The sequence below is a fragment of the Lutra lutra genome, chromosome 11, assembly GCF_902655055.1.
Source record: "Lutra lutra chromosome 11, mLutLut1.2, whole genome shotgun sequence".
NCBI classification, from domain to species: Eukaryota; Metazoa; Chordata; class Mammalia; order Carnivora; family Mustelidae; genus Lutra; species Lutra lutra.
The window spans coordinates 9,888,950-9,902,673 of record NC_062288.1 but is presented as its reverse complement, the minus strand read 5'-3'; the positions used below and the strand labels follow the sequence as shown (position 1 = coordinate 9,902,673).

General features: G+C 38.3%; 1 protein-coding gene and 1 non-coding gene across 2 annotated transcripts in view; both read right to left on the bottom strand.

Annotated features, from left to right (window-relative positions):
- Positions 1 to 13,724, bottom strand: part of LANCL2 (LanC like glutathione S-transferase 2) — a 55,873-nt gene that overhangs the window by 26,698 nt on the left and 15,451 nt on the right. The gene's annotated exons all lie outside the window — the stretch shown is intronic.
- On the bottom strand, positions 4,598 to 4,705 carry LOC125081528 (U6 spliceosomal RNA). Its single transcript, XR_007121729.1, has one exon. It is a non-coding gene; the product is annotated as a U6 spliceosomal RNA (small nuclear RNA).

Below are 13,724 nucleotides of genomic sequence, written 5' to 3'. Positions count from 1 at the left end.
TCTTGTAAGCAGCATATTGTTACATCTTGTTTTTTATCCATTCAATCACTCTGTTTCTTTTGGTTTGATAATCCATTTGAATTTCAGGTACTTGTGATATGTAAGGACTTACATATGCCATCTTATTCATATTATTATTATTCATATTCTGGCTGTTTTATATTTTCTTTCTTCCTCTTTCTTTCTCCTAGTCTGATGATTTTCTGCATTGGTACACTTTGTTTCCTTTTTAAAAATTGCTTGACTAATACTATACATTTTTCCTTTGTGGTTTATATAACATATAACATTCTATTTTAAGCTGATAAGTTAACTCTGACAAAAACTCTACTCCCTCCAACATTTTGTTTCTAATGTCACATTTACATATTCTATATCATATATCCATTTAAAAATGTCATAGCTATAGTTCTTTTTAATATTTTTGTCCTTCGACTTTTGTGGTAAAGTGATCTACACTACCGGGCCTGAATTTGACTATACACTTCCCTTTATCAGTGTTTTATATGTTCATATTTGCATCCTTTCATTGCAATGTAAAGAACTATTTCAGGGGGAACCTGGGTGGCTCAGTGGGTTAAACCTCTGCCTTTAGCTCAGGTCATGATCTCAGGGTCCTGGGATTGAGCCCCACATCTGGCTCTCTGCTTAGCAGGGAGCCTGCTCACCCCCCACCGCCCCCGCCTGCCTCTGCCTACTTGTGATCTGTCAAATAAACAAATAAAATCTTAAAAAAAAAAAAAGAACTATTTCAGCATGTCTTATGGTAATGGACTCCCTCAGCTTTTGTCTGTGAAAGTCTTGGTCTCTCCTTCATTTTGAAAGGATGGCTTTGCTGGGTATACTATTTTTGCTTGGCATTTTTCTCCTTTAAGGACTCTCCTCCCAGCCTACGAGGTTTTTGCTGAGAAATCCACTGATAGGTTGATGGGTGCTCCTGTGACATAAGGAGTTTTTTGGTCTCTTACTGCTTTCAAAATTATAAAATTATCTTTGTCTTTGGTTTTAGACATTTTATTACAATGTGTCTCACTGAAGTACTCTTTGGGTTGAATATATACGGGGAATTACAGGCTTCATGAACTTTGATGTTCATTTCTCTCCTGAGATTTGGAAAACTGCCAGCCATTATTTCTTTAAATAAGCTTTCTGTCCTTTTCTCCCTCTTTGTCCTTCTGTGACTCTTCTAATGCACACGCATTGTTTCACTTGATATCCCATAATTCACATAGGCTTTCTTCACTCTTCTTTCATTCTTCTTACCTTTTTTCTCCTCTGACTTTACAATTATTAATTACATGTCTTCAAATTCACAGAGTCTTTTGTTCTGTTTCAGTCTCCTGGTGACGCTTTCTATTGCATTTTTTCATTCCATTCACTGTATTCTTCAGCTCTCTAATTCCTCTTCGGTTCTATTTTTGTTTTCATGATTTCTAGCTCTTGTTAAACTTCTTCTTTTATGTATAGTTTTCCTGATTTCGTTGAGGTGACTTCCTGGAACTTCTTCAAAACCATTAAGTTTTTTCTCAAGCAAATTGTAGCTCTCCATTTCTTTTGTAGGTACTTGAAAATTATTTTGTCCTTTTGCTGGTATTCTTTGATTTTTCATGTTCCTTTAGGTCTTACATTGTTGTCTTAGCATTTGAAGAACTAACCACCTCTTCCAGTCTTTACTAACTGCCTCTGGAGGTGGGGGTGGGATGCCTCTTTCAGCCCTGCTAGGGATTCTGAGGCTTTATCATAACTTCTCTACATATACGCCTACTCCAAACTTCTTGTTCCGTCTTAGGAGTGAATTCTAATGATTGTATGACTGCTCCTAATTCCACAAAGTCAGGATACAGGACTCTCCTGTTTGCGTTCCCTACAGCAGTGTTAAATGCTCAAGTTTGTAAGGTCTCTTTCACTTCTACAGGGTTGAGCTGGCTTTCTATTTATTCTAACTGTCCACAAAGACTTGTACTCACTGCCTTCACACTCAGTTACAGGGTGGAGCACCATGTGGGTAAGGAGAATGAAATGTCAGAGATGCCTGTGGGTCAGATGGGAGGATTCACAGACCAACTGTCCCCAGTAGCCTGTGGCCAGGCTTCCTAACGGAGTGCGTGGTTAGTAAGACCTGCGTTCCTTGTTGAGTTCTGAACACTGGTTGCTATGCTCCCAGTGTCTTCCTGCCACTCAGTCATGTAGATCACCTCTGTATTCTGAAAGAGTGAGAAAGAAGAGGTCTTTGATAGCTGGAGAAGCTGCAAACTCACATGTTCTCACTTTCCCCTGTGGGGGAAACTGCAGACCGAGTTCGTTTTTTAGCACTGAGCTGTGCCACCTTGGAGATGGGGGACATGAAAACGGGAAACTGTTCTGCTTATTCTCTTCAGTGTTCCCAGTCTCAGATTTTTTTCTTCTCCCAATGAGTGTGCCGAACTTGTCTACTGGACTCCTAGGTCCCACAAAGGTTCTCTCATCTGTGTGTGATTGCCCAAAGCAGTGCTCTTTGGGAGAAAGTTGGTAGAAAACTCCTGTTCCACCATCTTGCTGATGCCATTTTCCTTGGGATTTCCTGTTCTTTCAAGGTTTGGTAAAATTTCCCAGTGAAATTTTGGGGGTAGATCTTAAATACCATTCTCAAGTTTTTATTTGGAAGTTTGTCTACTTAGATGTTACGTCTCTTCTGGGGAGAGGTTTGGTAGACTATGTAGTCAGAATTATCCATTTCATTTACATTGTGAAATAAATTTATACACAGTGAAAAAGAGTGTGGCTTCTAAAACTTCCTGTTACAGTGGTTTCCCCACCTCATTTATAATGTTTCTGTGCCTTCTTCCCCTATCTGCAAACTTCTGTTTGGATCTTAATTATATAATTAAAAGTAATGAATGTCCCTATAAGCTCATGCCTGTGCTCCCTTAATCATATCTTCGTTATTGTCCTCTACCATAGGATGGCTACTTTCTCCCACCCCTCCTCCTTTTTAGTAAAGGGCCAGATAGCAACTTTTATGTTACCCTTTAAAGTCCCCATTCAGTCTCATTGCATACTCTTCTATTTCAAAATTCTTAAGAATTAAAAAGAAAAAAAAAGAATACAAATATATACTAGCAATAGGTGAAAGCTCTGGTTGTTCCACATTCATCAGGAATTGGTATTGTCAATGTTTTGGATTTTGTCATTTCCCTAATAACATACGATGTTGAACATCTTTTCATATACTTACTTCACATGTGTATTATCTTTTTTGGTGAGGGCCTTTTAGTTATGTTGTACATTTGTAAAAGAGTCTTTTTTTTTTTCCTGAGTTTTTTTAAGATTTTATTTATTTATTTGACAGAGAGAGAGCGCAGACAAGCAGAGGGAGCTGGAGAGGAAGAAACAGGCTCCCCACTGAGCAGGGAGCCTGATGCGGGACTCGATCCCAGGGTTCCGGGATCATGACCTGAGCCTAAGGCAGATACTTAACCAATTGAGTCACCCTTCCCCCTTATTGAGTTTTAAGAGTCCTTTGTATATATTCCAAAAAACCCCCTTCATCAGATATGTTTTCTGCAAATATTTTCTCTCTTTTTTTAAAGATTGTGTTTATTTGAGAGAGACAGAGTGAGAGAGCGAGAGAGAGAGCATGAGTTGGGGAAGGGGCAGAAAGAGAGGGAGAAGCAGACTCCCCACTGAGCAGGAAGCCCAACTTGGGACTCAATCCCAGGACCCTGGGATCATGACCTGAGGCAAAGGCAGATGCTTAAACCGACTGAGGCACCAAGGTGCCCCACAAAAATTTTCATCTAGTCTGTGAATTATCTCCCCATTTTCTTGACATTATCTTTCACAGAGCAGTGTTTAATTTTAGCAAAGGCCAGATTCTCATTTATTTCTTTAACTAATAATGTCTTTGGTATCATATATAGAAAGTCATTGCCATACCCAAGGCCATCTAGGTTTTCTTTTATGCTGTTTCCTAGTTTTCCAGTTTTCTATTTTACATCTAGGCCTATGATCCACTTTGAGCTAATACTTTTGAAAGATGTCTAAATTAACTTTATTGCACGTATATGCCCAGTTGCTCCAGCGTCATTTGTTAAAATGACTGTCTTCCCCCATTTTGCTTTTGCTCCATTGTCAAAGACCAGTGAACTGTATATAGTAGGCTGCATTTAAGTGAGTCTAGTTCTGAGCTCTCTGTTCTATTCAAGCCATCCATTTTTCTGCCACTTCTTGCATCACACTCACACTGCTTTGATTGTCATAGCTTTATAGTAAATCTTGGAAGTCATGTAAAATCAGTCCTCTAACTTTGTTCTTTTCCTTCAATACTGAGTTGGCTATTCTGGATCTTTTCCCTTTCCATATAAACTTTAGAATCAGTTTGTCAATATCCACAAAATAACTTGCTGCAATTTTAGTTGGCATTGCACTGAATCTACAGATCAAGATGGAAAGAACTGGGAAGATGCAAGTCTTCTCATCCCTGCACATGGAATATCTATTTAGTTCTCCTTTGACATCTTTCAGAAGACTTTTGTAGTTTACCTCACACAGACTTTGTAGACTTTTTGTAATTTACACCTATTTCATTTGGGGGAGTGCTAATATGAATGGTATTATTATTTTTTTAATGGACTTCTTCATGAGTTTGTGGCATCCTTGCCCAGGGGTCATGCCAACCTTCTCTGTATTGTTCCAACTTCAGTGTATGTTGTGTCAAAATGAGCACATATGGTATTGTTTTTTCATTTCAAGTTCCACTTACTCGTTGTTACATAGGAAAGTGATTCACTTTTGTATATTAACCTCATAACCTGTAATGGTGCAATTACTAGTCATGGATTTTTTCATTATTTCTGATTTTCTACATAGAATTATCATGTCATCTACAAAGAAAGTTTTATTTCTTCCTTCCCAATTTGTATACCTTTTTATTTCCTTTTATAATCTTATTGCATTAGTTAGGACTTCTGGTATAATGTTGAAAGCTATTGTGAGAGAGAACATTCTTGTCTAGTTGCTGACCTCAGCAGCAAAGTTTCAAGTGTCTTATCATTAAATATGATTTTAGTTTTAGGCTCTTTGTGGATGTTCTTCACTAAATAGAAGAACTATTCCTAAGTTTCCAGAGATAGTCTATCAAGAATACGTGCTAGATTTTTGTCAAATGTTTCTCTGCATTTATTGATGTGATGATGTGGTTTTTCTTATTTAATCCTACTCCACTCTCAAATCACACTGTATCATTTCAAGGATAGAGCCAGCACTTTATAATAACAAAATATTCCTAATTCCTCCCTCTCAGCCCTCATATCTTGAGGTCATTTAATTTACTTATATATATCACATGCATTTAAGCATTTAGAAGTATCAATATAAATATATATAAAAATATACATGATTGAACAGTGTTATTGTTTTGAACAATATTTTACACAAATGCTATTTTGTATATTTTGACTTGTTAGAGCAATTAAGAATAAAAAAATAATTATTTCACTTTTACTTATTCATTCTCTGATTTTTTTTTTTATGTAGATCCAAGATTCTCACTTACATCATTTTCCTTCTCAAAATAACTTATTTCAACATTTCTTGCTGGTAGGTCTACTGGCAACAAATTCCCTTAATTTTTATTTGAGGTTTTTATTTCTCACTACCTTTTCAAGGCTAATTGAGCAGGTTACAGATTACTAGGACCCGGATTCTTTCCTCTCAGTACTTTAAATACTTCACTCCACCCTCATCTTGCTCATATGGTTGATGAAAAGAAGTCTGGTATAATTCTTTTTTTGCTCTGCTATAAGTAGGATTTTTCCCCCCCTTCTGTCTTTCAAGATTATTTTTTTATGGTTTTATGAAGTTTGAATATAATATGCCTATGTGAAGTTTTTGGTTTTGGTCTATCTGTGGAGGTTTTTTTTTGGTGGGGGGGGGGGATCTTTGCTATTTGGTGTTCTCTGAGCTTCCTGGATTTATAGTTTCGTGTATGATGTTAATTTGTAGAAATTCTCAGTCACTATTGCTTTAAATATTGCCTCTGTTTTTCCTTCTGTTCCTTCTCCTTCTGATATTCCCATTTCATATATGTTGTGCTTTTTGTCATTGTCCCACTGTACTTGAATATTCTCTACTGGGTATTTTTTTTATACTTTTTTTCAATTTCCTTTTCAGTTTTCTAAGTTTCTATGTCATTTTCAAGGTCACTATTTCTTTCCTTAACTGTACCTCATCTAATAATAAACCTATCAAAGGAATTCTTCATTTCTCTTATAGTACATATGATTTCTAAGCATTTCTATTTCCTTTTTTCTTAGAATTTCCATCTCTCCTAGGGTTTCAAAGATGGTGGTGGAATAGGAAGACCCTAGACTTTCCTCATCTGAAAAATACAACTAGGTAACTACTGAATCATCCTAAATACCTCAGGAATCAATCCGAATACTGAAAGAACAAACTCCAAAACTAAAGGAAGGAAAGAGGTAGGAAGTGCAGAGACACGGTTTCTGAACCATGCGAGAAACGGATCACGAGTTCTGTGGGAAGGAGGGAGCACAGGTGGTGGAGAAGAGCAAGAGAGAGAAGCACAGAGGGGGACGCACGAGAACATTTCTCCAAAGCTGCTGACTTGGAAAACGAGAGGGGCTTAATTTCGTGAGTTCTTGCAGCCAGAGGGGCTTAAAACCTGTTGTTTTAAAGGTCAGCGGACATAGATGCAACAGAGCCTAGAGGGCGCTGTGCAAATCATGGAAGGAAGGCAAGCAAACAACCTGAGGGGCAGATAGTGTGGAAACAGCGATCAGAAGACTGTCTGAGGCACACAGTAGAGATTATTTGCTCTTCTTGGAACCTGTCCCTGAAAAGCTGTACTGAAGGAGATGCCTCTCAAAGGAGCTAGCTGGCGCCATTTCCCTCTCCTGACCCGAAGCATAAAGAGAGTCACTTGCAGGAAGCAGGGAGATGTAAACACTGTCTGCCTAACTTTTTTTTTTTTTTTAAAGATTTTATTTATTTGTCAGAGAGAGAGAGGAGAGCGAGCGAGCACAGGCAGACAGAATGGCAGGCAGAGGCAGAGGGAGAAGCAGGCTCCCCGCCAAGCAAGGAGCCCGATGTGGGACTCGATCCCAGGACGCTGGGATCATGACCTGAGCTGAAGGCAGCTGCTTAACCCACTGAGCCACCCAGGCGTCCCTGTCTGCCTAACTTTTTGCACCAAGAAGCCCCACACCCCTGTGCTCTGGGGAGACTGCCCTTCCAGTCACACTTCCTTCAGTCCCAGTGTAGAGGGCCCTCACTCCAAAGACCAGCACAAACTCATGCCCACACATCTCCCAAACAATGAGTTCTACAGGGCCTCAGTTCCAGTGGAGGTGGTGACAGGTCTCATCTCAAAAGCAAAAGAGCACACCTAATTAAAACTTGCCACATTCAGGCCAGGCAACAAACATGCCCACAGCAAACGACTGGTTTAAAGGACGGAGAAGCCAAAAACAACAGTAAAGTCCATGCAGCACACACCAGAAACACTCCCTGAAGTGCCAGGTCTTGGGCACTATACGAACACATTTCATAAAGCCATTACCTTCAGAAGCATGAGACATAACTGGTTTTTCTAACACAGAGAAGGCGGCAGAAATTTAGAAAAATGTGAAAACAGAAGAATTTGTCACAAATGAACAAGATAAGGCCACGGCAAGAGATCTAAGTGAAACAGATTATAAGTAACATGCCTGATGGAGAATTTAAAGCAATGATCATAAGGATACTCACTAGGCTTGGGGCAAAGCAAAGAAGACATCAGTGACTTCCTTATCATAGAGATAAAAGTTAAAAAAGAATCAATCAGAGATGAAGAGTTCAATAAAAAGAGATGAGAAACACAATTAATGAAATAAACAGCAGGCTGGAAGAAGTAGAGGAACAAATTAATGACCTGGAAGACAAAATAATGGAAAGAAATGAGGTAGAATGAAAGAGAAAAAGAGAACTATGCATCATGAGAATAGATTTAGGGAACTCCATCAAATGTAGTAATATCTTTCTTATAGGAGTCCCAAAGGAAGAAGAGAGAGAAAAGGCGAAAGAAAATTTATCTGGAGAAATAATAGCTGAAAATGTCCCTAAGTTGGGATAGAAAACAGAAAGCCAGATACAGGATGCAGAGAACTCTCAACAAAATCAACAAAAGAAGGCTAATACCAAGACATACTGCAATTAAATGTGCAAAATATAGTGATAAAAAAAATCTTAAAAGCAGCAAGACAAAAAAAAGTCTTTAACTTACAAGGGAAAACCCATAAGGCTAGCAAGAGATTTTTTTCAACAGAAACATGGCAAGCCAGATGGGAGTGGAATGATATATTCAACATGCTGAATAGGAAAAATATGTAGCCAGGAATACTCTACCAAGCAAGGCTATAATTCAGACTAGAAGGAGAGTTTTCCAGACAAACAAAAACTAAAGGAGTTCATGACCACTAAATCAGCCCTGCAAGAAACATTAGAGGGGACTCTTTGAGTGGAAAGGAGAGACCAAAATTGACAAAGACAAGAAAAGATCAGAAAAAAAATGTCTAGAAAGAATGACAAAACAAGTAATAAAATTGCACTAAATACATATCTATCAGGGCACCTGGGTGGCTCAGTGGGTTAAAGCCTCTGCCTTCGGCTCGGGTCATGATCCCAGGGTCCTGGGATCGAGCCCCGCATCAGACTCTCTGCTCAGCGGGGAGACTGCTTCCTCCTCTCTCTCTACCTGCCTCTCTGCCTACTTGTGATTTCTGTCAAATAAGTAAATAAAAAAATCTAAAAAAAAAAAAAAGAATACATATCTATCAATAATTACTCTAAATGGATAAATGGTCCAACCCACACAGAATAACAGAATTCATTAAAAAAACAAGACTCATCATATGTTGCCTACAAAACTCACTGTATTTTAAATTCAACTCGTACATACATTACATCATTAGTTTTTGATGTAGTGTTCAATGATTCATTAGTTGCATATAATACCCAATGATCATTGCATCATGTGCACTTCCTAATGCCCATCACCGAGTCACACCATGCCCCCATCCACCTCCCTTTCCACAACCCTCGATTTGTTTCCCATAGCTAAGAGTCTCTCATGGCTTATCTCCCTCTCTGATTTCTTCCCATTCAGTTTTCCCTCCCTTCCCCTATGATCCTCTGTGCTGTTCCTTATATTACACATATGACTGAAACCATATGATAATTGAAAAGACTCATTTTACACCTAAAGTCACATTGAAAGTAAAAGGATGGAGAAATATTTATCATGCAAACAGATGACAAAAGAAAGCCAGAGTTTGTAATACTTCTATCAGACAAACTAGATTTTTTTTTAAAGATTTTATTCATTTCTTTGACAGACAGAGATCACAAGTAGGCAGAGAGACAGGCAGAGAGAGAGAGGTGGAAGCAGGCTCCCCGCTGAGCAGAGAGCCCGACGCAGGGCCTGATCCCAGGACCCTGGGATCACGACCTGAGCCGAAGAGAGAGGCCTTAACCCACTGAGCTACCCAGGTGCCCCCAGACAAACTAGATTTTAACCAAAGACTGTAACAAGACAAAGAAGGACACTATAGGGGAGGAGTTAAGGTAGCAGAGGATTAGGGGGACCCTAAGCTGTGTTGTCCCTCGAACACAGTGTTATATAGCAAATCATTCTGAACACCTAAGAAATCAGTCAGAAGTCCGAGAGAACAAAAACTGCAAGTCTACAAGTAGAAAAGCGACCATTTTTTGTAAGTTAGGAGGGGCTGTTGAGTTGAGTTGGGAGAGATATAGCTATGGATACGGTGGCAGGGATAAAGCCTACTTTCAGAAGCCACCGCAATGTATTTTAAGCAAAATCTGACCTTTTAGAAGTCTGCTTTAGTGGGGAACGTGCCAGGCTTAAAGGTGCTCGGGTGATGAAGTAGGGCAGAGTCCCAGGTGTGACCCTGTGGTCTGAGAAGCTCCTGGGTTGCAAGAATGGGTGGCACCTAAGTGTTGTCCTGTGCCTAGGCACTGGAGCACAGAAGGTGGCTGAGAACAGCGAGTGTTGGTGCTGGCTTTCTGCTCTGTTTGGACATAAACTGAGAAACGCTGGGTGGCTGTATGGTCACTCTCCCAGGACGGTCTAGCAAATGGCGAAAGCATGGTGATACACTCCCCTGGAGGAACAGTGCAGGTCGGCTCTGGAGAAGCCCATAAAATTTGGAGTTTTGAAACCTGGTCCTGCACCTGAGATAAAAAAACCTCAGACACAGCCAAGGTGAATGCAGAGCTCTGATCAAAACAGGGGACACAGGACTGACTGACTGTTCTTCTGTGAGGGCTCACTGGAGAGTGTGGAGGTGAACTTTCACTTCCAGGGCTAGAAAGTAGGACACTGCCATATTCATCAGTGCTGCAGCCTTCAGGGAGGAAAACAGCACCACCTTGTGGAGGCCAGAGTGGCTTACAGCCAGCCTGCAACCCTGCGCCCTGGAGGGGTGCACTTCCCACTGAAACAAGTCAGCCTGAGAATCAGCACAGCGGACCTCTCCTCCAGACCAGCATGAACAACTTATTTACACTACATTTCCTGATCACAGAGGGCTGCGAAGCTTGAGCTCCAGGGATAAAGAGGATCTAATGGCCTTTTTACTTTCATTCTTTATTCATTTTATTATTTTGTAATTATTTTCTTATTTTTTCAATTACTTCTTTCTCTTTAATATTAACTTTAAACTTATTTATATGTGTATACTTTATATGTTTTTTATTTTTTATTTACTTTTATTTATTTTATTTTATCTATTTTATGTTGGTCTCTAGATCCTTCTAACAAGCAGACCAAAACACAGCCAGGATCTAGTTTTTTTGTTTTTGTTTTGTTTTCTATATTTTTCTTTATCCTTTATGATTTTCCCCCTCTTTTTTCTTCTTTTCTGGACCAAAATGACAAGATGGAGAAATTCACCCCCCGAAAAAGGAAGTTCAACTTGTGGCCAGATATTTAACCAATACAGATATAAGATGTCTGAACTAGAATTTAAAACAACAATTATTAGACTACTAGCTGGGCTTTAAAAAAAAGCGTAGAAGACAGTAGACAATCACTTACTGCATAGATTAAAAAAAAACCTAAAATCTAATCAGGCCAAAATTAAAAATGCTATAACCAAGATACAATCCCAAATGGAGGTCATAAGAACAAGGATGGATGAAGCAGAAAAGCAAATTAGTGATATAGAAAATAAAATTATGAAAAACAATGAGCCTGAAAAAAAAGAAGGAAAGATAGGTAATGGACAATGAAGGCAGACTATGGAACTCAGCAACTTACAAAAATGTAATAATAGTCATATCTTAGGAGTCCCAGAAGAAAGGGGAGGTTTCCCTAATCTGGGGAAGGTCATAGACATCAAAATCCAAGAAGTACAGAAAACACTCAAGAAATTAAAAAGAAGCTCACAATCACCAATGCGCATCATAGTCAAATGCGCAAAATACACAAGGAAAGAATCCAGAAAACAGCAAGAGTAAAAAAAAAAAAAAAAAAAGTCCTTAACCTAAAAGGGAAGATACATCAAGTTCACAGCAGATCTGTCCACTAAAACCTGGCAGGCCAGAAAGGATAAGAAGAAAATATACAATGTGCTGAATGGGAAAAATATGGAGTCAAGAATTCTTTATCCAGCAAGACTATCATTCTGAATAGGAGAGATAAACACTTTCCTAGGTAAACTAAAGGAGTTTGTGCTCACCAAACCAGCCCTGCAAGAAATATTACATGGGAATCTTTGAGTGGGGGAGAAGGGGGAGATCAAAAGCAACAAAGACTAGAAAGGAGCACAGAACACCACCAGAAAAAAAAAAATCGCACTAAATTCATCTTTCAATCATCACTCTGAATGTAAGTGGACGAAATGCTCAAGTCAAAAGACAAAGGGTATGAGAATGGATAAAAAGCGAGATCTATCTATAAGCTGCCTACAAGAGACTAATTTTAGACCTGGAGACACTTGCAGATGGAAAGTAAGAAATGGAGAACTATCTCTCATGCTAATGGACATCAAAAGAAAGCTGGGAGTAGCCATATTTATATCAGACAAGATTGACTTTAAAATAAAAACTGTAACAAGAGATGAAGAAGGGCATTATATCATAAATGAAGAGACCTATATCCATCAAGAATATCTAATGGTATTTATGTTCCCAGCTTGGAATACCCAAATACATAAAACAATTAATTAATAAAGAAACTCATTGATAGTAATACAAGAATAGTAGGGGAGTTTAACACCCCACTTACAGCAATGGAGAGGTCATCCAAGCAGAAAATCAACAAGGAAACAATGGCTTTGAATAACATACTGAATCAGATGAACTTAACAGTTATATTCAAGACATTTCATCCTAAAGCAGCAGGATACACATTCTTATCAAGTGTACATGGAACATTTTCCAGAATAGATCACATACTAGGTCACAAATCAACCCTCAACAAGTACAAATAACCTTGAGATCATTTTATAGTGCATATTTTCAGACCACAATGCTATGAAACTGGAAGTTACCCACAAGGAAAAATTTGGAAAGACCACAAATATATGGAGGTTAAAGAACATCCTGGTAAGGAATGAATGGCTTAATTAAGATGTTAAAGAAATAAAAAAAATACATGGAAGCAAATGAATATGAAAAGACAACATTCAAAAACCTTTGGGATGCAGCAGAGACAGTCATAAAAGGGAAGTATATTACAATACAGTCATACCCCAAAAAACAAGAAGTCTCAATTAGCAATCCAACCTTACACTTAATGGAGCTAGGAAAGGAAGAGCAAATGAAGCCTAACACCAGCAGAAGGAGGGAAATAATAAAGATTAATGCAGAAATAAATGTTATAAAAAGCAAAAAAAAAAAAAAAATCAATAAAACAATTCAACAAAACTAAGAGCTGGTTCTTCAAAAGAATTAATAAAATTGATAAACCCCTAGCCAGACTTAACAGAAAGAAAAGAGAAAGGGCCCAAATACATAAAATCATGAATGAAAGAGGAGAGATCATAACCAAGAAAGAAACACAAATAATTATAAGAGAATACGATGAAAAATTATATCCTAACAAACTGGACAACCTGGAAGAAATGGACAAAGTCCTAGAAATCTACAAACTACCAAATCTGAAACAGGAAGAAATAGAAAATTTGAACAGACCAATAAACAGCAAAGAAATTGATTCAGTCATCAAATATCTCCCCACACACAAAGGTCTTGGGCCAGGTGGATTTCCAGGGGAATTCTACCAAACATTTAAATACTAATTAATACTTAAACTGTTCCAAAAAACAGAAATGGAAAGGAAAGTCCCAAACTCATTCTATGAAGCCAGCACTACCTTGATTCCAAAACCAGACTCTACTAAAAAGGAGAATTACAGACAATATTCCTGATGAATATGGATACAAAGATTTTCAACAAGATACTAGTAAATCAAATTCAACAGTACATTAAAAGATTTATTCACCATGATCAAATGGGATTTATGCCTGGGCTACAGAGGTGGTTCAATATTCTCAAATCTATCAATGTGATACACCACATCAATAAAAGGATGAGAACCATATGATCCTGTTGATGATGCAGAAGAAACTTTTGACAAAGTACAGCATCCTTTCTGGATAAAGACCCTCAACAAAGTAAGGACAGCTGGATCATACCTCAACATCATAAAGGTCACATATAAAAGA